This window comes from Mus caroli, chromosome 3 (assembly GCF_900094665.2).
Source record: "Mus caroli chromosome 3, CAROLI_EIJ_v1.1, whole genome shotgun sequence".
NCBI classification, from domain to species: Eukaryota; Metazoa; Chordata; class Mammalia; order Rodentia; family Muridae; genus Mus; species Mus caroli.
The window spans coordinates 99,788,722-99,813,067 of record NC_034572.1 but is presented as its reverse complement, the minus strand read 5'-3'; the positions used below and the strand labels follow the sequence as shown (position 1 = coordinate 99,813,067).

Genomic DNA, 24,346 nt, shown 5'->3' with positions numbered 1-24,346 from the left:
GTATGTGTTGAAGCTGGGGAGAGTGGTATTCATTGGGTTGCTTTGATTGGTCTATATTTTGGAATTTTTTCCTGCCTCAGTCTCCCAAGGCGTCATGATTGTAGACACAAGCCACCATATCCCAGCAGGTTGTTTTATTTTTGAGGCTGTAGAAATAAAAGTGTACATTTTACATTCACTAATAAAAAATAATGACATCAACTTCTCATTGTATATTCATTTTGACCTTGTAAATTCATTAAATGTGCACAGATTATGTGGCTCAAAGTCAGGTTTTACCAGATTTATTTTGAGAAATGAAGTGTTGGAGATGCACCTCAGTGTAGAATACTTGTGTAGCATGTGCTAAGTCCTGGGTTTGATCCATCCTATGTCCTTAGGAAGAAAACAAAAGGAAAGAAGAAAGTAGAACACACCAGCGAGGCATAGCTAGAGGGAATATTTGCTTTCGGTGTGTCTGTGGTTTATTAGGAAAGGCAGGGCTTGCTCTTCGCCCCAGAGAGCTAAGTTTTCTGCCATCAAGAGTGGATTTAAAGACCTAAAAGAAAACAAAGAAAAAACCATTTAACTTTACTTTCTAGCCTATTAATATTTTGGTGTACAGCATTCTCCAAATTGTTTAATGTAGTTCTTCCATCAACAGAAGCCAAATCAGATATATAGTATTTCATGTTCCCCTTTTCAGAACCAATGAACATACTTTAACTTCCTATTAATGGACAGATAACATAAGATGCTTAACTGTTACTTAAATGATTCCCTATAGCATCCCGTGTTTTTTTTTTTTTAAATAAAAGTTGTTCAGTGAATATTATGATTAGTTTTTCCCTTATGCATCTTAACTTACTATCCTCAGGATAGTTTCAAAAAATAAGAATTATTTATTGTGTATATTTTAATACTTTTAGTACATATGACTTGGAAAATCAAAGTTCTTTTCTCCAAAGACAATCACCATTAGAGTGTTTGTTCAGCACTGTATTCTTGAAACGGGAAAGTAAACTGTAGGTTCACTGTAGGCAGGTGCTTCTGAAGGGATGTTGGTAATGTTTTCATTCCATGTCCATGAGTCTTACTCTTTAAAGCAGCGTGTCCCTTCTTCTGCCGAAGGATCTTTTTGCTTCCTACCTCTTTGTTTGCTTGTGTCTGTCTCATAAATTCCTGACTTCGATAGAGTCACTGGATCACTTAAGAATTGAAAATGCTTTATATGCTCATTTTTTTTTTTTTTTGTTATTTCATCCTTTTGGTATTGGCACCAGATTTTAATTGCAATATTTTTATAGTCCTTTAAATAAAGAAATAGAAAATATTTGGTATATGTGCAGGTGTGCCTGTATAATTTTCACATACAGCTTCATTTTGGCTCTAGTTAAAAAAAAATACTTTTAAGCCAAGTGTGTATATGTGTGTATGTGTGTGCGTGAGAGAGAGAGAGAGAGAGAGAGAGAGAGAGGCAGAGAGAGAGAGGATGAATTATATACCAGATTAGAATAATACATACATTTAATAACTTTTTAGTGCCTGGCCATAATTCAGAATTCTAAAGCTACCACTCAGTTTGTTATCTGTACATACATTTAATAACTTTTTAGTGCCTGGCCATAATTTAGAATTCTAAAGCTACCACTGAGTTTGTTATCTATATTATAAAGTACTTGTAAGCACAGTAAATAAATAAAAAGGCTGTGTATTCTTGAGGGTACCTGAAAGCAAAACGTACTGTCTTTTAATACCTTTTAATCTTTATTGATTGAAGAAGTATGAACTTATATATATATAGTCTTTGAGTTGGAATTTGTTTTGTTTCAAGATAGATGTATCCTTCCCTTTTTCTTCTTGTGAAGTATTTATTTTTGGAATCTTATACTGTTCTGTTTCAGTTTATTTATAGAGTTATTGATGTATTTCCTACACTTTCTTAAGGTTTACACTCTCATAAATCAACCTATACCAGAATAGGATTATCCTAGGTGATACTTCTGACTCAGTATTTTTTATACAATCTTAATGTAATTAATACTATGCTAGATTCAAGCAGGTTTCTTTATGGAAAATCTGTAAACATTTCAAGAAACTATATTTTAGTTTTTAAAAATGTTTTTAGCTTTTAAAAATATATTCATTTCTTTCAGATTCATTTCTCCTATATAAACTTAGCTACTTGTACAATTTTTAAATACTTTGAATGTTAGTTCTGATTATTTTAATAATTACATTACCCATAATCTTCCTTCCTTCCTTCCTTCCTTCCTTCCTTCCTTCCTTCCTTCCTTCCTCCCTTCCTCCCTTCCTTCCTTCCCTCCTTCCTTCCTTCCTTCCTTCCTTTTTTTTTTTCATTTTTGAAACAGTGTCTCTTTATGTAGATAAGGGTGGTCCTTAACTCACAAGAGACCTAGCTGGTTCTGCTTCCTGACTGTTGGGACTAAAGGTGTGTGTCATTATGCCCCAGCCTGTGAAAGTCTTTTTAAAAGGACCCCCCTCAAGTGCATTTTTAAAGCTGATCTCAGTGACACACACACACACACACACACACCCACACCCACCCCCACCCCTGTAATCCCAGCACTCAAGAGACACAGGTAATTAATTGTTCAGCCATCAGGAGAGAAACTTCCTCCTGCACCAGATGGGAACAGATAATAGAGACCCACAACCAGACATTACAGACTGAGAGACCTTGGGGCACTCAGCCCTAAATGTCTGAGCTCAGGGAACCCTGCAGAAAAGGAGAAAGAAAGTGTAAGACCTGAGCAAACAAGCCCCTCTAAAGGAACATGAGCAGAGCTCATTGAACTCACAGAGACAAAAGCAGAATGCACACAGTTCTGTACCAGGTCCTCTGTGCTTATATCATGGCTTCCAGTTTAGTGTTTTTATGGGATTACTGAGTGTGTGAACAAGTGGATCTCTTTATTTTGTGCTTTCTCTTGGACCTTTTCCTTTGTTGGTTTGTCTTGTCCAACTTCAATGTGATAGTTTTTGTTTTATCTTTTTTTTTTTGTTTTTCGAGACAAGGTTTCTCTGTATAGCCCTGGATATCCTGGAACTCACTTTGTAGACCAGGCTGGCCTCGAACTCAGAAATCCACCTGCCTCTGCCTCCTGAGTGCTGGGATTAAAGGTGTATGCTACCACCGCCCGGCTTTTGTTTTATCTTATTATAATTTATTTTGTTATATATTTCTTAAAAATGAATAAATGAATGACAGGCAGGCAGGCAGACAGACAGACAGACAAACCAACCGACCTAGTCACTAGGGTAAAGGTTAACAACTGAACTGTTGTAATCCTGCTGGGAGAGGGAAAAATCCGTTTTCTCCAATGGATTGACACTGGGCATATCAACCACTACAGGGCACGCCTCGTGTTCAGCATAGTTGACCAACATATTATGACTCTACAGTTGGGGTGTGTGTGTGTGTTTATTTGGTTACAGTTGGGTGTTACTTGTTTGGGTGTGGTGTTTTATTTTGTTTTCTTGGTTGTATTGTTGTAATGGGTTGGGTGGATAGGAAAGGGGAGAGGATCTGGAGGGATTTGAGGGAGGGGAAGAATATGGTCAAAATATAAAGTTAAAATTGTTTTAAATAATAAAAAGTATAATAAAAAAGAACTTTCAAATAAATTCACACACCAGGGGGGGGGAGGGGCAAGAGAAATGAAAGTTTGAGGCTAGCCATTAAGTAATGATCTTGCTATATTTTATTTAAAAGTGAGATTTTAATTACTCTTAGTGTTCTGGCATGTTCACACCTAGAATAAAGGCTGGTTGTACTAAATCTGCAATTCATGATGTACACCTGCCCCTCCACAGTTCAGATAGGAGTGCTCCCAAGTACTACTAGATTTTCTTGGAATTAAGTGGTTACTAGGTTAATTAGGTTCATTTTAGAAAAACTGATCTTGGAACTAGAGAGATGGCTTGTTGGTTAAGAGCAAGCAGTGCTCTTCCAGAGGACCTGGGTTTGGTTCCCAGCATTCACATTGGGCAGTTCACAACTGCTTGTAACAAGAGCTCCAGGGTTCCTGACACCTCTGGCCTCAGCAGGAACCTGTGTCAGGTGCACATAACCACACACATTCACATAGTTAAAACTAATAAAAGCAAATGCTTTTGAAAAAAGCCCATCTTGATTTGTATTAGTGCTGTTTATCAAAGTGAAAACAGCATGATAGTAATTTTTTGTTTTGTTTTGTCTGGTTTTTCTTTTTTTTTTTCTTTTTTTTCCCTTGGTTTTTTGAGACAGGGTTTCTCTGTGTAGCCCTGGCTGTCCTGGAACTCACTATGTAGACCAGGCTGGCCTCGAACTCAGAAATCCGCCTGCCTCTGCCTCCCGAGTGCTGGGATTAAAGGCGTGCGCCACCACTGCCCGGCTTGTTTTGCTTTTTGAGACAGGAGTCTCACTGTGTTGCCTTCAGCTCTTGTCTTCTGCCATGCCCTCCCAAGTCACTGAGGGTTTGCTACTCTGCTCAACTAGTAGTATCTTTTTAATGGAATGGTTATAAAAACCTAACATTTTAATTGTGAATTTATAGGCTGAGGTTTATTATTTAACCAAGTTGAAGATTTCATGCTTTGGCACAAGATACAGCTTTTATGAATTTTTAAGTATTTACACAAAGCTGCTCTTTTATCTTAGCATCACAGTTACAAATGACAGCTTTTGCTTGAGAATTCATGCATTATGACTTCAGACCTCCCACCAAACCATGGTTAGCTTCACTATAGCTCTTACCCTGAAGACTGCCTACGTTGTTTCCTGAAGACTGAAGGTACAGTAAGATTGCAAACTAATTTAATAGATAGTGCATGCAAAGAAGATATACAATTTTACTTTAGTTTTGAGCTAAAATGTGTGAAATAATACAAAAATTACAATGTATAATGGACATTTGTATTTTATAAAACTTAAAATATTTCCATTTTCTTACTCGTTTTCCATTTATTCTTGCCTTATTAAGTATTTTAATGTCAGTACCCATAGGACTTTAATTAGTAATGGCCACATGATAACAAGGATTATTTAACGAGTTTTTCAGAGAATACATCTCCACTGCTTATAGAAATAGGGAGATTTCATTTTTATGTTTTGTACTCTTAACTAAAAGTAGGTTGTCTTTCAGGAAAGTATCGAGTATTAGTAATATGTAGAAGCCCATTTTTTACTCTCATTCTCTTTGCCCTTTTAATAATAATTTCTCAGTTTAAGCACTAAAGCAATATAGAAAATTTTAAGTCAATTTAGAAAAGTTAATTTTTATGAAGTAATAAATTGCAGAAGCAGTAAATACAGATAATCAAAAAGTATAGAAGATTATAAGTAAAATAAAATGACTTGATTTGTTATTTGTCCTGAGAGAAACTTCTATTAAAACATACATTTTAAAATTTTAATTATTATTATGAGTATTTTGCCTCATGTATGTCCATGCACTACATGTGTGCTGTGCCTAAAAGAGGGCATCAGATCTCCTGGGACTGCAGTTACAGATGGTGTGAGCCACCATGTGGGTTCTGAGAATCAAGCCTGGTTACTCAGGAAGAACAGACAATGCGCTTAGCCACTGAAACATCTCTCTGGCTTCCAAAATACACATTTAAATATTTTGTAATTTTACTTTATTTTTTGAAAATGTAGGACAACAAATCAGGGTCTTGTGCATCCTAGGCAAGACCATGACCTTTTAAGAGAGGGGCCCCCTATGTAGCTCAAACTGATTTCAAACCCTAGATCCTCCTTTTGTAGTCTCCAAAATGCTGAGGATACAAGCATGTGTCACCATCCTCAGCTAACAGCCTCTGTTTTAGCTTTATATATTCACAAGCTTCTAAATTCAAGTATGAGCTGGGAATCTGGTGTAATGGTACATGGCACATGCCCAGGATCCCAGGATTTAGGAGGCAGGAAAAACACTTTGAACTATGAAATACATAGTGAGATCCTGTGTTTAAAAACAAAACAAAAATACAGATAAAGTGAAACACCAAAAAAAAAAAAAAATAATAGTAAATAAAAATAAAATAAAACTTCAGGAAAGACAGTGATTAAGTCCATGGTACCATGGTTTTCTTTAGCAAGTTGTATGTAGATATAAATAGGCAAACGTTTTTATAATGTTTGTAATTCTCTTTTTTAAAAAAAAGTACCATTGCAAACTTGATTATTTATTCCAGTTTTGGCTCATCTAAAGTTTATAATTTATTCAGGCACTGTACTGGCTGGTTTTATGTGTCAACTTGACACAGGCTGGGGTTATCACAGAGAAAGGAGTTTCAGTTGGGGAAGTACCTCCAGGAGATCCAGCTATGGGGTATTTTCTCAATTAGTGATCAAGGGGGAAAGGTCCCTTGTGGGTGGGACCATCTCTGGGCTGGTAGTCTTGGTTCTATAAGAGAGCAGGCTGAGTAAGCCAGGGAAAGCAAGCCAGTAGAGAACATTCCTCCATGGCCTCTGCATCAGCTCCTGCTTTCTGACCTGCTTGAGTTCCAGTCCTGACTTCCTTGGTGATGAACAGCAGAGTGGAAGTGTAAGCCGAATAAACCCTTTCCTCCCCAACTTGCTTCTTGGTCATGATGTTTGTGCAGGAATAGAAACCCTGACTAAAACAGGCACTGTACAATGACTTTAACAGTGGTCTCCCTAGGTTATTATATAGAGTGGAGAGGTTTGTATTAATAAGTAATGTGAATCATAACATTGTAACTCTACTGTTTGCGCACATGTTTGTGGCACACACACACACACACACACACACACACAGGTGGGGGGACATGGAAGAAGAGGAAAGAGAAACTTATGAGTTAACATTTCATCTTCTGAGCTTCAGGGCTAGAGGGGGTGGAGGGGGGGCAGGGAGAGGGCATGCAGAGCACAATTCAGCAGGAGACAGGAGGACTGGTGTCTATGAACTCATAGTAGACTTGATAAGACTTGATAATGACAGCAAGTGATTGTTACTGGTATATGTTTCTTACATTCTACTCAGAAATTACATGTAAGGAGTAGAAATGCAAAGCATTCTAGCTACACTTCCACTCAAAGACAAGTTGTCAAGTTTCTAGACTCTATCTGTGCTCTTCCTGCTTAACTTGTGTGTGTTTACTATAAAAGAAGATGCCATGTCATGCTGGCAGCTGGTGAGCCTCATATATCTCACATTCACCTTAATTCTTGATTAATCATTTATCTTTGCTTGGTTTAATCTTTTATTTCATTCATCATAGTCCCAACACACACACACACACACACACACACACACACACACACACACCACTACCATTTAGCTGAGCTATTCATATTCAGTAGGTTATGCCATTTAGGGCATGGGCAAGTGCACTGTGATGTTTCACAGTGAAGACTCTTAGTGACTTAATTTCTCATATCTCTGCCCTTAAGTGACATGTGACTATACATTATTTCCAGGGAAAATCAACATCATTTGTGTAGTGCAAATTACAAGATGGCTGATAAGACAGTATGATATTGAGGTTAACAACACAGTGTTAGAGCCAAACTGCTTGGATTATAATCATGATTCTATGATTTATGTCTGTTCACATTGGTCAAGTTAGTTAATTTCATTACCTAATATAAGATGAAGATAATGGATCTCTACCTCGTAGAAATGTTACAAGGATTGAAAACATAGTACACAAACAGTGTTCAAAACACTGTTTTGTACATGGTAAGTTGGCAATAAATAATAGTTACAGATAATTTATTCTTTTGCAAGGGCTTACTGTATAGCTCAGCTGGCCTCCGGCTTGTGATTCTCCAGCCTCAGCCTTCCTCATACTGAACACTCTGTACAACAGCAGTCACCCTTTGTTCATTCTCTTTTCTTTCTATTTTAAATCATATTTTCTACCATTTCTACCAGTTTCTTGTCCATTTCCCCTGATAATATATTAATGCTTGCTTCAATAAATTAGACCAGTAGCAATTTTTCTCCCTAAAAGGTAGCAGGTACTATATATTTTAGAGCCATGGGTCTCTTGAATAAAGTCAACTTTCTATATCTGTACTTTCACCAACAGTGGGGTCAGAAACTTTCTGTAAGTTGTATCTTCTGAGAAACCTCAGCTTTGCTTCTTCAGGCCTTTGTGCAGTTTAGATGTTGCTTACCCACATTATTGAGGATAACATCTTAAAATGAACTGCCTGTAAATGTTAACCATACTTGCATAGTTACTGTATAGTGGTAACAAGATGAGATTCCTGTTAGAATAACTGAGTACTGTAGCCTAGCTAGGTTGGTACGGCTGTCAAACAGTTCAGTAAATATTTATTCATCACAAAGATGAACAAGTGTTGGAAATGATGAATAATGAAAGCAGAAAAATATGTTGGCTTGAAGGATAACAGAATAACAGAACTTAAGTTGAAATAAACAGGTAGAATCCCCAAGAGGAATTAGAACAGGTAGGTATGGGGTCCTTGACTTCACTGTGCAAGTGGTTTTCTTCTTATTTTTTTAAGGTGTACCATAGTCAAAATTAATGGGCTTTATCAATTTTTAAGCTCTAATTTTTCTTAAGATTAGCTTCCTGGAAACTCATTGTAATGGCCTTACTTTGATTTTAGGTCATATTTCCTTTATTCAGACCAGAGAAGGACACCTTGATTGACATTCACATCAAAATGTATTTATGGAGATAAGGGTTGCTTTCCTATAGAGAATGAGAATACCGTTGTTGTCAAGAAAAGGGGCAAGAGGGACAATAGAGATTCAAAAATAATGTAACTAAATTCACCAGCTCTTGTTCCCACAGAGGGACAGCTGGTAAAGACCCAAACCAGGCCCAGAACATGTAAAATTCTACAAGCTCAGATAATGAGTTGAGGTCTTCACAGACATCATTGAAACCTGAAACTTTTGGGCCCTCTAATCTTTCCAGAAGTTATTCCTGTGCTTTAAAAGCAAAGATCTTTGTTCTGTATTCACTTAAGTTGTGTTTCTTATATTTCCTAAAGTGCATATTTGACTAACAACGGACAGAGAGAGGATATAATGTAGTACATGAGGAACGTAGGCGAGGATCCCCAGTCGCCGGCTGCATTCCCAACACGTGGCTTTGGCTTGCATTAGAAGATGACTTGAGAGGCGTAAGTCTGTACACTGACAAGAATCAAGCCCTTACCTCTTCCTTCAGTTGGCCAGCCTCCCTGTACTCCTACTTCTCCTCTCCTGAGTTTTCTTTGGGGAAGTTTGTTAAGAAATGATGAGGGCCTTTATGAACACAGTGGAAATAGAGAGAAAAAAAAAGAGTAAACAGTTGAAAACAGTGTTTTAGAAAATGAAATTTGTAGAAGTAGCTTAGCTACCAGTCTCACAGATTGTAAGTTTTCTAGCTTTCAGGACTTGCAGAAATACAAAGGACAAGTGAAGAGGATGGCTTCTGATGTGAGGACAGGTTCATGAGGCTTGAGGACAATGATGATAGTGACTGGATTGGTATATCAAGGTAACTCAGGCAGAAAGACAGACACTGCATATTCTTTCCCTTTGTGGATCCTAGCTCTGGAGATATGTTTGAATACTGAGGAATTTTTCCTTATCAATTGTGAGTGTGTGTCTAATGTACATAACATTATTAGTCTCTCTAATTCGTACTGTGTTGAGAATTTGCTCTTCAGTGAAAATAGCTGCTCTATTTAGTGCCCAGGACTAAGTTTACATATAAATTCCTTTGTAATCCTTATTCTTAAGATATATATAGTAACAATGTCACTACTCATTGGTGATAGTTTCCATTTCGTAGAGCTTATGTTTGTGTGCTTAAACTTTGTCACTTAATATGAAAGTAATCTTGGTAATTTAGGGTTTATTCTCATATACTACATTTTATTTTTTTAAATATATCTTAAGTACTTTTTTAAAGTACAGATATTTGCTTTTCCCATAATTATGACTATTTATAATTTTAATTACTTTTTATGAGATTTTTTTTTTTACTTTCAGAGACCTTCATTTGAATGTTTTTAAAAAACATTTATTTTTATGTTTATTCATTGTATATATGTATATACATGTTTTGTGAATGTCAGGATAACTCTCTGGAGTCAGCTGTGGTCCCAGAATGGAATTCAGTCAGGCTGTTAGGCTCAGTGACAAGTGTCCTCACCTGCTTGCTGAGCCATTTCACTGCCCCAGGGTGTGCATATCTGTGACCCTTGCCCACTGCTTTTCAGCACACTGGCATCAAATTCAAGGTCTTGTGTTCTATTTTCTCAATCGAATTTTCTCCAACCTACCACAGTAGGACCTCCTCACACATGCTAGATAAACATTCATTCTATAACCAAGCTAATTTCCCAGACTGCTATCTAATATTTCTTTAGTTGAAAGAAAGATACAGTTCATTAAGATGGAGCTCTGGAGAGTTGGTTCAGTAGTTAAGAGTATTGGCTGCTTTTCCAGAGGACCCAGGTTCAATTCCCACACCCACATGACAGCTGACAGTCACCCTTCTCTCCATTCCTAAGGGATCTGATGCCCTCTTGTGGCCTCTGCATTCACTGCACAGTGTACAGTCCAACAGGCTAACTCAATGCACTTAAATAAATAAAAACAACGTTTTTTAAGAACTAGAATTAAAGAGATAGAACTGTGATTAAAGAGATATTTTCATCAAGCAGGTGTTTCCCAGTGTTCACATTTTATTTCTAGTCATAAACACTTCTAACCAAAATGTTCTACTCAGTAATTTTCATGGTTAAATGTCTTAAGAACTTGCTCAGAATCACATTTTCTAAGAGGCTTTCATTGATGCTTGCAAACAGTCTCTTATTTTCTAGATTTGATGTAAACAATCAGGGATAATGAAAGTGGAGGTAGGGATAGTTGGTTATGTTGATGAAAATAAGTAGAGCTGAATAATTACAAATTATTTCCTGGTGCCATTTCTACCAACAGACAGTATTTCAAATATTTAATGTATTCTGTTTAGCAAGAATGGTAGCACATTTTCAAGCATTTTTTAGATCTGAAAACAGATCTAAAGTCATTGGTTTGAGCTTTATTTAAAGAATTCAGCCATTGTGAACAAAGAAACCTACTGAAACAGGACCAATTTTGAATTTTTAAGATAGCAGATAGAATTGATAATAAGAGTGAATCTATGGAGGAAGTATTGCCTTGTAGATCGGCCTCTTCTGTTCTGTTCTGTTCTGTTGGGTGCTGCTTACTGAGTACTGTTGTCTTTTTTCTTAGCTTCTGGTCATTGGACAAGGAATGAAAGTGAAAGCACACATAACTTTTTCTTGCTTTATGTTATTGCTGTGCTCATACTGTAGAAAAGGATACACGATAAACACACTGTTAACTTTACTAGTCCATAGGAAAGCTAGCATTTTAGATAGAGTTTAAGGTGAGCCTGCAAGGACCGGTCTTTTTCTTGGCTTCTGATCCTGGTTCCATAGATTATTGTGAGTGGTCGTTGGTAAAATACTTTTCCTTCCTGACAGCCCTACTTTCTTCTTTCTCTCCCTCCCTCCCTCCCTCCCTCCCTCCGTCTTTCCTTTCTTACCGCCTTTTGAGACAAGATTTTACTCTGTAGCTAAAAGCAGTAACTCAAGCTAGTCTCAAACTGTGGCAGTTCTCCTGCCTCAGTGTCTCAGTTGCTGGAATTTCGTGAGGCTCCACTTCACACTGCTTTCTAGCTTTACACTTTTTAGCTGTAAAATATGAAAATGTCATTAAAAAGTTGCACTCTTGTTATTTGTGGATTGGGTAGGACTGGAGATTGTTTTGTGTGTGCCTGTTTGTGGACACCAGAGGACAACCTCTAGTGGTTTTCTTGGGCTGCGATCCACTTTTTTTTCCTTCAGCCAGGGTTTGCTGCCTGGAACTCACCATTTAGGTTAGCCTTAGGAAAAATCTATTTCTACTTCCCTACCGCTGGATCTATACATGTGAGCCACCAGGCAGGCCCACATTCACACATACACACACACACACACACACACACACACTGGTGGTTGGTTTTGTTGTTGTGGGAGCTTTTGTTTTTATGAGTCCTGGAGCTTAAACTCAGGTCCTTGCGCTTGCAGATAAACCATTTTATTAATTGGGTCATAGACTCAAGTCCTTTGGGCCAGCATTTTTTTTGTTGTTGTTAAAGATTTATTTGTTTGTTTAATATATATGAATACACTATAGCTGTCTTCAGACACACCAGAAGAGGGCATCAGATCCCATTACAGATGGTTGTGAGCCACCATGTGGTTGCTGGGAACTGAACTCAGGACCTCTGGAAGAAGAGCTGGTGCTCTTAACCACTGAGCCATCTCTCCAATCCTAGCAATTCTTATGTTAAGAGGAATAAGTCATTCTTGGGGAGACAAGCACTGCATTTTCTTACCCATACATGAATATAATCAACTTGGTTTACTAGAGGCTGAGAGTATAATGGTGGCTTCCCAGAGACTGGAGGAGTGGAGCATAGAGTGTGATAAATTAATGGTACAGTGTTACAGCTAAACAGGAAGCCAAGGTATTCCAGACTGTAGATAATGACAATGTGTTTTAAAAGCTAAAGAAAGAGATTTAAATGTTCTCATCACAGAGATAACAAACACTTGAAGAAGTAGTACACATTGAAACACCACATGGCACCTCTCAAATAGGAACAATTTTTACGAGCCAGCTAGAAACTTGATATAAATTAGGGTCGTGCAGATAAATTATCATGGTCTATGTAAAGTCCCTTTATTTTCTTATTGGTGATCAATACTTTGCTACTGATTATGATTTTGTATATGAAGTAATTGGTTGCTTCTCATAAAAGTTTTAATAGGCAGTTAATATTTAAAGAATCTAGGAAACAGTATTCCTTTTTTCCTAGAATGAACTAAATATTTAAAAGAGTGATTATTGTCTTAGATTCCTATGAGCTGGGCATTGGTTTGGATGCTTTTAATTAGACTTAATTAGTCTTCATACCATTCAGTATCTGAAACCAGTTTGCTGATTTTTATTCCTCTATTAGAAGGGCTTTAAAAAAATCGCTGTCATGTTCTTTGATGTCATTAGGACTGAAGAAAAATAATTGTTATGACTATGAAGACCCAGAGGACTCTTGTTTATACTTCCTTTATATATACTTACTTTAATTAAAAAAATGGTTTATACTTACTTTATACTTATTTTATATTTATTTTAATTATAAAAATCTGGTCTTGGTTTACAATTCTTCCTGCATTGTATATGAGTGATGGTGCGTCTCACTTGATCTTGAGTTCTGTGAAAGGCAGCCCAGATAGCATCATTGAGAAAGAGCTGCTTCAGAGTAGGAAGCTAACGGCCATTTCTTCGTTTCCACTCTGCTGTATCACAGCTTCTGTGCATAGTCACTTCCTACAAAGATTTAATCTTTGTCGAGCAGTTTTGAGGTTCACGGCAAAGCTGGGCATACAGTACAAAGGTTCTCACATGGTGGCTGCACCTCTTCCTCCGTTCACAGCAGTGCCCAGGAGAGCCACTAGGCTGGTGGGTGAGCACATGGCACATCATTATCACTGAGTGACACACTGCACGACGATCATCTTCTTTCCATGGGTTTGAACAAACGTGTAAATGATAATGTTGTTTGTACCTGATAGTACTATATTGAGTAATGTCACTGCTCTAAAATGTGCCAGACTCCCCCTTTTAGTTGTTTTGATTGAATATCAAGTAAGAAAAAACAGTAAGTTCTTTCACATTGTATTACTACACTTTCACCTTATGGCTTTAAGATTCAGAAATACTTGATTTCAGCAGGTTTTCAAATTTTATGATGTTTAACAATTAATTGACTATAAGTAAAATTTTGAATCACAAAATCTGCTCTGTATAGTGTGTGCATATCTTGTGTCTGTGTATGTGCACACATATATGAAGGGCAGAGACATCCTTGGGCACCCTGCAACTTCTCCAAATATGCTAGACAAGCTGGCCCTCCAGCTTTTAAGGCTCAGCTATCTCTACTTCCCAACTTGCTGTCACAAGGATTACAGGTGTTCTCCACCATGTCCTGCTTTTGACTTATGAGTATTCTAGGGACCCACACTCAGGTCCTCAGACTTTTCAGGCAAGAGCTTCACTGATTCAGCTGTCTCCTCAACTATGTCTTAGAATACTCTTAGACAAGTGACTCAGGGTAGTTGCTTTCTGTCTTCCCCCATCTCTTTTCTGTTATTTTTGGGACAGGATCTTATTAGTATTATAGGTATATGCCACATTGTGCTCTGGTGAACTGTCCAATTTGAAAAACAAAAGTGATTTTGTACTTACAGAAGGAATTTTCAAAACTACCGTGCATTATGTCATATAATTCCTGTAGTGAGCTGCATATATATTTTCATACATTTCTTAAATTAATATATAATTACATTACTTTCTCTCTTCCTGTTCCTCCAGCATATCCCAAGTCGTCTCCTCTTTCCATTCCCCTACTCTCAAATTGATAGCCTCCATTTCCTTTTATTGTCATTGTTATACATGTATATATATAATCTTATATATATAATCTTATATACACACACACACACACACACACACATATATATATATATATAAAACCATACACACACACACACACACACACACACACATATACACAAGTGTATGCAAATACAAATGTATACATACACTCTGCTGAGCCTGTTTTGGTGTTTGTATGTATATGGTTTCAGGGCTGACCTTGTTGTATTTGGATAACCAATTAGGAGGCTATCTTAGTTACTATTCTACTGTTGTGAACAGACACCTTGACCAAGGCAACGCTTAGAAAAGAAAGTGTTTAACTGGGGGCTTGCTTACAGTCTTAGAGGATAGGTGTTTTATCTGCATGTATGCCTGTGTAAGGATGCCAGATCCCCTGGAACTTGTGTTATAAACAGTTGTGAGCTGCCATGTGGGTGCTAGGAACTGAACCTTAGTTCTTTGGAAGAACAAATGACTTAACGAGCTGTAGGAAATTGGCTAGGTTACTAGTGCAAGACATGATTTTCCTCCTGGTGAATTGACCTTAAGTCCACTTAGCAGTTGGTTACCATCAAGGTGTGCGCGCCATCTGTTGCCCCTCTAGTGGAGTGCTGTCTCGGCTTCTGTGGCAGCTCATAGGTACCACAGCTGAGCAGGACTACTTGCTTTCCTTCCTTGGCAGCTTGCATAGCTTGTATTTTCAGGTCTGGAAGCTAGACTGTAAGAAGGAGGCTTTCAGGTTATCTAATCCAAGTCCTGTGTCCAAAGTATGCAGTGTCTTATTCACAATATGCAAAAACCTCAAAAATCAAAAACAAAAACAAAGAATCTCAAGAAATAAATAACCCAATTAAAAAGTGACTAGGAATCTAAACAGAATTCTTCAATAGAAGAAATATAGTTAAGAAGTACCACAAAAAGAAATAACTTCATGGGGGCTGGAGAGATGGCTCAGTGGTTAAGAGCACTGACTGAAGGTCCTGAGTTCAAATCCCAGCAACCACATGGTGGCTCACAGCCATCTGTAATGAGATCTGACACCCTCTTCTGATGTGTCTGGAGACAGCTACAGTATACTTAGATATAATAATAAATTAATTAATCTTTAAAGGAAAAAAGACATAACTTCATTATCCTTAGCAGTTAGGGAAATGCAAATCAACAGATTTGAGATGTCATCTTATCCCACTCAGAATGACTAGTTAGGTCAGCAAAACAACTGACAGCAAATGCTGGTGAGGCTGTGGGGAAAGAGAAATCCTCATCCCTGTTGGTGGTATGCAGATTGATAGAGCCACTCTGGAAGTCAGTGTGGGGAATCCTTAAGAAGCTAAAAATAAATTACCATGTGGCCCAGCTATACCACTCTCTGGCAGATGCCCAAAGAACTGGACATCCTACTCCAGAGCTACTTGCTCAGCAGTGTTCATTGTTGCCCTATTCAGAATAACTAGGAAGTGGAATCAACATAAATGTCCCTCAGTAGATGAATTTATAATAAAAAAATGTGGTACATCTACACAGTAGAATACTATTTAGCTGTAAAGAAAAATGGAATCATGAAATTTGTAGGTAAGTGGATAGACCTAGGAAAAATTACATTGAGTGAAGTAACCCAGACCTGGAAAGAAAAAAAAAAAAAAAACACTACATGTTCTCTCTCATCTATAGTTCTTAGCTCCAAATCCAAATATAGAACATGGAGTAACCACAGAAACCAGGAAAGTAGAGAGAGACCACGGCAGGAGTGCCTGGCAGAATAGCAGGATTCAAGTGATACGAAACAGGAAACAAAAATGGGAGGGGGGGGGTCTAAGGACTGAACTCTGTCTTGGTGGCAATCTCAGAGGCCCTGTTGGTGTGTGTGTGCTTGAAACATAAAAGTTTTGAATTTTGATGTCCAGTTTTTTTTTTCCTTTTAGTGGTTGTGGTTCAAGTGTCATGCCTCCAAAGTTATTGCTAGCCAGTGTCATGCAGTTTCTGTCTGTTTTTTCTTCCATGGAACTTTACTTAAGCTATATTGTTTAGAGTGTGAGCCCCATTTGGTCAGTTTTAATATACAAAATGGGATCATTCTTTTTTTACGTGTACATCTGTTTTCCTGGCACTGTTTATTGAAAAGATTGTCCTTTCCTGACTGTCTCCTGTAAAACATAATTTGGCTGTGTTTGTGAAGATTTATTTCTGAGGTCCCTGTTTTTTACAATTCCTCTATATATTCATTTCTACACTGTTAAGAACATGAAGTTCTGTAATAGATGTGGGGGTGCCTGCCTCCAGTCTCAGCACTTGGGAGGTACTGAGGCAGAAAGATGGCTTCTAGATTACATAGTGAGTTTCATTCCAGCCAGAGATACATAAAAAGACCCTGCCTCGTATACTCATATAACAACAAAATACTAACTTCTCCTTTAATTTCTTTTTTAAAACTTGGAATAGTAGAAATATATTGTTTCCAAATATTTGGAGATTCTCATATCTTTGCTACTAATTCTAAATTTGATTCTATCAGTTAGGATATTCTTTGCTCCATGCTGTTAATTTTTTTATTATATATATTAAGTACACAGTTTAATATTATACATATTAAGTACACAGTTTCTTAAAAGACTAAAGATCATAATGTCTAGAACTGAGAAAATAAGTAAATAAAGTAATATAAAAGAACAAACATAAAGACTTGTTATATATTCAGAAAACTGACTTTTTAAAAGTTCACTTATTTAAAAATATAGTATTGATACAGGATGTAAGCCATTAACTATTGCTTCACTGCCTTAAAGAACAATTTTATTAGTGCTGCTTATGTGGAGAGACGAAAACTACTCATGTGACTATCATGTCTTAGTGGCACAATTCAATGGGGTCATTTTTATATTATGGAAAAGAAAACAAGTTTAAGTATTGATCATTTTAGAAATACTGCCTAAACATTTAAATATACACTCCTTCCCCAATCTATTCTAATACAGTTTATGGACTGTTAAGTCAAGCTTCAGAAGTTAAACTTTTAGCATTGATATAGTCAAGCTATTAAAGGAACCAAGACTGGATTCTGACAGTTTTTCTTTCTTACATAGAGCACTATCTATTAGAAACGAGGATGGTAACTATCCCACACTGGAGTCAGTTACAAAGATGAGGCCAGGAAACCATGAAATGGATTGAAAGGGATGAAAAGTGATGGGGAAGAGGAGCAGGCTCACCACAGCAGAACATAGCAATTTCGTGGAAAACAAAAGGCATTTTGTATAGATTAAATTCCCTTACATTTATTGAGACTTGTATTTATAGTATAGAGTATTTACTATGTTGGTAAATTTTTATATCCCCTGAAAAACAATGTATATTCTATTGTTGTTGGGTGGAATATTCTCTGAGTGTGGGTCAAGTCTGTCCTTACTGGCTTTGCCTATTAGATCTGTCAGTTACTGACAAGTGCTATCATCTGTCAGTACAGTACTATTATAATAAGCAAATGTGAGAGATCTGTTTCTGTTCTCCTTGTTTTATACATTTTGGCATGTTGTGTATTCATTTCCAGCAAATGCTATTTGTTAGATCAACAAAAGTAAAAGTGAAGTTTATGATTTAAACCATTGTCATTTCTAAAGAATCTCACAGTTCTTGCAAGGTTGATGACAAATCTGTTCAGTTGTTGTTTGTAGAAGTCATTTCTCCCTCATTTTGAAGGATGATTGACCTAGATACACAATTGTATTGCGGCAGATTTTGTCTGAATGATTTAAACATTTCGCTTTATATTCTTTTTTGTGGTTCGAAGAAAATTCTGATGTAATTCTTATCTTAGCTCCTCCTCCCTCCGGCTCTTTTGGCCTTTTTACTCTGTTTCATTTTCTTGCTGTCTGAGTATCTGCCCAAGTAGATGTTTTTATGTTCACCCTACTTGGTGTCCTCTGCATTTTCTGAGTTTGTGGTTTAATGTGTATCTTGTTTGTTTATTTTTTAGCAGTCTCCCCCTCTTCCCAGATCCTCTGCTTGGCTTCATCTTCAACTTGGAAACTAACTAATTCTTGCCACCTCCACTGCAGCTGCTTTGGTCCATGCTGTCTTGGGTGCTTGCGGTTGTCTTCATTCTTCTTCCTGCCTTTGCCCTTTATCTATTTCATAGCTAGAGGAAGCTTGTCATCCCCTCTGTTCAGTCATCCAGTGGCTTCCTGTCTCATGCCAGCTAACAGCCAAAGTCTTTGCCATGGCCTGAAAGGCTGGATTTAGCTCCGTTTAGAATCTTCTAGTAATTAATCCCTCTTGCTTGCCAGTCTTAGGCCCTCTTTTTCTTATGGAAGTTGCCAGTCTTCTGGAGGCTTTGCCACCTTGCTCTTTTGCACACCTCTGTTCTTTAATTTCCTCTAGCCCCTACACAATCAAATACTGCGTTTGAAAACATAAACCACATAGTCCATGAGCTCCTTTCCCGTTTTGCTGCTTCATTATTCTCTAAAGTGTTTGTTTGTTTGTATTACTGAGGATTCAAACCAGGCCCCATTTCCTCACTAAAGCATTTTACCTGCAGAGGAAATCTCTGGCAGAGGAGAATATGGTACACTGAAGAAAATGAATGAAAGCCAATTATGCTGGACTGTTGAGAACACATTGTAAGATAAATCTAGGGTGGGATTTAGAGTTCAAATTATAATGTTCCCTCTTAGGCCTTAAGCATTTCCATCTTTATATTTAAAGGCAATGGTGGTCACTAATAAATCATATTACTCACTTGGAGGGTTATAAGGAAGTAGTTACTAAAGTGACTGATTTGTCATGTTATGAAAATCATCCCAGCTACTTTGTAAAGAATAGAGTGGAGGGGGTATATTACTTACTTTTTGGGGTTTTATTTGTTTGTTTGTTTGTTTTCTGTGATAAAACACTGTTACCAAAGCAACTTATAAAATAAAGTGTTTAATTGATTGGCCTTATAGTTTCAGAGGGTTAGAGTCCACCACGACAGAGCCCTGTGGTAGCAAGCAGCAGGCACATTAGCTAGAGCAGCACTGAGAGCTCACATCTCAAACAGAAAGAACGAGTGCACTAGGAATAATGAGAGGTTTTGGAAGCCTCAAATTTTGACCCTGTAACATACTTGCCTCCAACAAGGCCACACCTAATTCTTCTCAAACTGGATTTACCAACTGGGTACCCTGTATTCAAATATATGAGCCTACACTGGCCATTCTAATTAAAATCAACACAGGGAAAAGACTGAGTTTGCTGCAATCAGATGACAGTTGGTTCCAGTGATTTAGGTGTCAGGTTTTGGTAGGGTGTTGATGACCATTTAAAAAAGAATGGTTGCAGCAGTAAACCTTCAATGAAATGTATTTATAAATATCCTTAATTAGCAATTTTTTATCTCCTAATCATCAGAATGAGCTTTCTAATTTTATACAATCTTTTGATTCTATTTTGAGAAAATAGAATGTCTGATGTAATATAGATCTTTAAAGATCCTAGAAAGCCCTGTGTCCTTTTGTATGTTTCTTAACATATAGCACAAAATCAAGCATCTCTATTATTTAACTTTCATTTACATTAGAGCTAGACTTGGTTTTGTTTTCACTTTTTATTTTGGAGTATAAGGCAACATTACAGTTTCAGATTGTTAAAATAAACCATATGTGATAAAGTGTTGACAGGAAGTATGGCCTGAGTTCTGGAAGAGTGGCTGTTCTCCATTTGAGTGTGTAGGAGAGAGAACAGGTGTGAGGTCATCTCCAAAGGAGAAGAGAACGCATACTCAGTGGCTGCGACTCACTGGGGGCAGGGGAGCAAGGAGGCTGGGAAGTGTTGCTCTTCCCACACTTCCTTGTGCTACCCCAAGAAACCTACCTGTGCTTTTATACAAGTCTGCTCTGTTTCTAATTGCTACTGTGTTGGGGTCAACTTTTGTACTACACGTTTTCTCAACACCACCACTAAATGCACAGTCAGAGATAATCAGAGAACCTAGAGTATAAAGTGCCTCCTGCCTAATTAATTGTCATACTCATTTTGCATGAACCAGGCCTGTTTTGGGGTTTCTTTACCTACAAAGTGAAGACCATTCATTTTCTCCAATGTAGCCCTTCCCTACAGCTAACCTCCAATGGAAAAGAATCCAAATCTGCTCTGGGTTTTATCAACTCCAGTTGGCAAAATAAACTTTTCAATATCCTGAAGATGTTTTGGATCCACATACAGAGACAATGCCTACAGGCAATGTGTTGTGTTGTTTTGTTTCAGCTTCAAAAAAGCTGACTAACTTTGTCCCCTGGTTTTGTTGCCACTTCATTTGCTCCATGCTGTGGCAGCAAAGTGCCTTAGACTTCCCAACATCACCTCAGGCTAGGGCCACTTCAATTGTAGACGAATTCTGTACCTTTCAATTTAAGTTAAGAATCAGTATATATCCTCCAGCTGCCTCGTAATTTAGGGTTCCTACATTGATAGGGTTACTGAACCTTATGTGTATATTATCTTATTTGTTGTTCACACCAGTGTTTTTGAGCTGGTAAAGATTAACCAATATCTCATTTTCCAACCTCATTTTCATTCAATTCTAAAGGCTTCCTAGGTTATTGAACTGGGAACTCAGTGGGAAAGATGGACATTAGTGTTCAATAAAATCTAGCTTTGAATCCAGCCTTAATTATTTCATGCATTATTTATTGAATATCAACCATTCCCAAGTATTGTTTGAGGTACTAGGATGGCATCTTTCTTTATAGTATTAGGGAAGAGATATTAACCTTGAAGCTGCTAAAAACTAAAATATATTATTAGTAGGCAGCTTGAAAAAAATTGTTTCCTTGCCTTCCTGTGGTCTTCCTCCAGTTTATTCCCTACTGACACCCCCCCCCCCCATTCCATTCTACATGGTGCTTATAGGGCTCTTTCCTGCTGTAAAACTGTGCCTTTGTAATACAGATGTTCTAGGTTCTTAGGATATGATAGGAGACCACAGTAACCTGATGCCTGCTAAATCCATCCTTTGTGGAACTGGAGAAATAGCTACATTGCCAGTTGTGCTTGCTGCTCTTGTAGAGAACCAGAGTTTGGTTCCCAGCACCTACATCAGGTGACTTAAAACTACCTGTAACTCTAGCTCCAGTGGATTCAACACTCTCTTCTGGCTTCTGTGGTTATCAGCACACACATGCCACACACTCATACAGACACATAAATACTATGTGGTTGTTCCTCCTCTCACTTTATGTGTTATAGCAAAAGCTCACTAGCTTACTCCAAGGCTCCTGAATCTGCTACCCCCCTTGAAATTCCACATCCTTTATACTCTACTTCTACTTTCTTCCTCTCCTGGCCTTAAAGTATTACATATAAAACACAGTGATGTATACTCTTCACCCCCCTCCCATCTCCTTCCAAAGGTGAACCTGTGTATAAATACAAGTTTCTGTATCGCGTATATGGGTAGAGGCAAGTTAACATGTTAGCCAGTGAACTCTGAAGTCAAATTGCTTGAGTTTGAATCATGCCTTTTCTTTTTAGATCTGGACTCGTTAGCATATCATCTATTAATTAGTTCCTACCTTCTAAGCTTAGTATGACTTCCTCCTTTCCAGCTGACACTGGAGGTTGAACCTGTGGCCTTGCCTACACCAAGCAGATATATTGCCACTAAACTATGCCCTCGGGCCCCTTAGTATGAGTTATCTATACTAAGCGAAATGTAGGCTGGTATTATTTATTGTTATTATGTAACAAAACAAAATATATTGAAAAGCTAGTGTCATTTAAACACTAGAGACAGGTTGGATTATGGCTTCCTAGTTATTTTATGCCTAAGTCATGTAACCCAAATAAAACCCTTTTGTGGTTTCCCATTATAATGGGGACAATAATATGTTTTAAATTTTTTGATTACTTAAAAGTTTTGTAAAAGACAGAATGCTATATAAAGTTCAGTTGCTGTTGGTCACATAGTGTTATGTTTCAAAGTCACAGCATTTTGGCTGAATAGGAGAAATGAAATCTATTAAAAAATATATTATTGGGTGTGGTAGTTCATGCCTACATCTCTAGCACTCAGGAGGTCAGAGCTCAGTTTTGGATCAAGCTGTACCTGTATCAAAAAATAGTAAATAGACAAATCTATCAGAAACTTTGTAATAGTGATCTTATTTTTCCCCAAATGACTCTAAACTCAAGCTTTATTTAAGATTATAAATATGTAGTTAACTTGGCAGCTCTGCTAAGGAACAAAATTTGAGTAAATAAACTCTCATTTATGGAAGTATATCTGCCAGTGGATTCCAGAATTGGACACATTTAACTGTGCTTAGCAGAATTTAGTTAACCTAGTCTTTTAAAATTTTTTTTAAAGTTAGTCAACCTTGAAAGTATTAATCTTAAAATTTTTTAGACTGAGGACTGGGAAGGTGACTCAGTAAAGTGCCTACCCTATAGTCATGAGGACCTGAATTGGATCCCTAGCACCCATGGAAAAAGCTAGGCTGGTACAGTACACCTGTAGTCCTATTGGGGATCAGAAGTAGGAGCCCAAGAGTTCCTTGGCCAGCTAGTCTTGCCTAACCAGTAAGCTTCAGGTCCGGAGAGAGCCTGTCTCAGAACATGTGGTTGAAGTGGGAGAAGACACCCAGCATAACCCGTTTACATGTGCACGTGCTCCTACACACTAGACATACAAGGGTTTTCAGTCTGGTTTATAAATGTCTTATTGACGGTACCCATCTCCATGTCCATCACTCAGCCGTGATACAGGATACAGGCATTCACTAGGCTTTGATAGCTCATGGACGCAGAGCACATGTTGTCCCCAAAGGCAGAGTACAGGATATTTTTGGATTTGGTACTGTTCTCCCTTCTGTTAATTAGAGGCATTCCCAGTACTAGACATTTAGAATAAAAAGTTACAGTCATAGATACTTTGACAAAGATCATCCCTTCAGGATGAATGTTAAATCATTTAAATACGAGAAGTAAGTTTTACTTCAGATATTTGATTTAATGTAAAAAGTACATTTGAGATTTTCATTTTAAAGGTATTGTTTCTAGAAAACAGCTCAGTTTAATGATTTAATTATGCAGTGTGTAACCTTGATCACCTATTGCAATGTGAACTACTACATTAATAGGTGATACTTTTTAACATATGAAAACAAGACATAAAAGAAATAATATAGTTTCTTTCTGTTCTTCAGTTGTGCCCTCAGCCCTTCTTGTTTAGTTCTTTTTGTTTTTCAAGTTTTTATTAAATCCATCTCAGTGTTCCTTGGTTGCCAGCTTGTCTGCAGGTTTAGTGAGGCACACTGGTAAACCCTGTCTGTCATCCAGGAGGCCGAAGTAGGAGCTGCTTTTGAAGCCAGCCAGGATATGTTGCAAGTCATTCCAGACAAGCAAACAAACCAACAGTGTCAGAACTAGTCTCACCAACTCAGAAGCCCAGAAGCTCAGAATACCCAAGATACAATTCACAAACCACATGAAACTCAAGAAGAAGGAAGACCATAGTGTGGATACTTCTATCTATCTTAGAAGGGATGAACAAAACACTCATGGAAGGAGTTACAGAGACAAAGTGTGAATTAGAGACTGAAGAAATGACCATCTAGAGACTAACTCACCTGGGGACCCATCCCATTTACAATCTCCAAACCCAGACAATGTTGTGGATGCCAACAAGTGCTTGCTGACAGGAACCTGATATAGCCCTTTCCTGAGAGGCTCTGCCAGTGCTACACAAATACACAGGTAGATGCTCACAGCCATCCATTGGATGGAGCACAGGGTCCCCACTGAAGGAGCTAGAGAAAGTACCCAAGGAACTGAAGGGGTTTGCAGCCCCATAGGAGGAACAACAAAAGGAACTAACCAGTACCCCCAGAGCTCCCTGGGAC

At 37.7% G+C, this 24,346-nt stretch overlaps 1 protein-coding gene across 6 annotated transcripts in view; it reads left to right on the top strand.

Annotated features, from left to right (window-relative positions):
• The window catches only part of Rap1a (RAP1A, member of RAS oncogene family), a 77,453-nt gene that overhangs the window by 19,435 nt on the left and 33,672 nt on the right, over positions 1 to 24,346 (top strand). The window contains exon 1 of one of the 6 annotated variants that reach the window (XM_029474953.1): positions 9,091 to 9,109. The exons of the other annotated variants lie outside the window; for them this stretch is intronic. The gene's annotated coding sequence lies outside the window, so the exon portion shown is untranslated. Of the gene's footprint in view, positions 1 to 9,090; positions 9,110 to 24,346 lie in introns of those variants that run through there. 6 annotated transcript variants of the gene reach the window in all.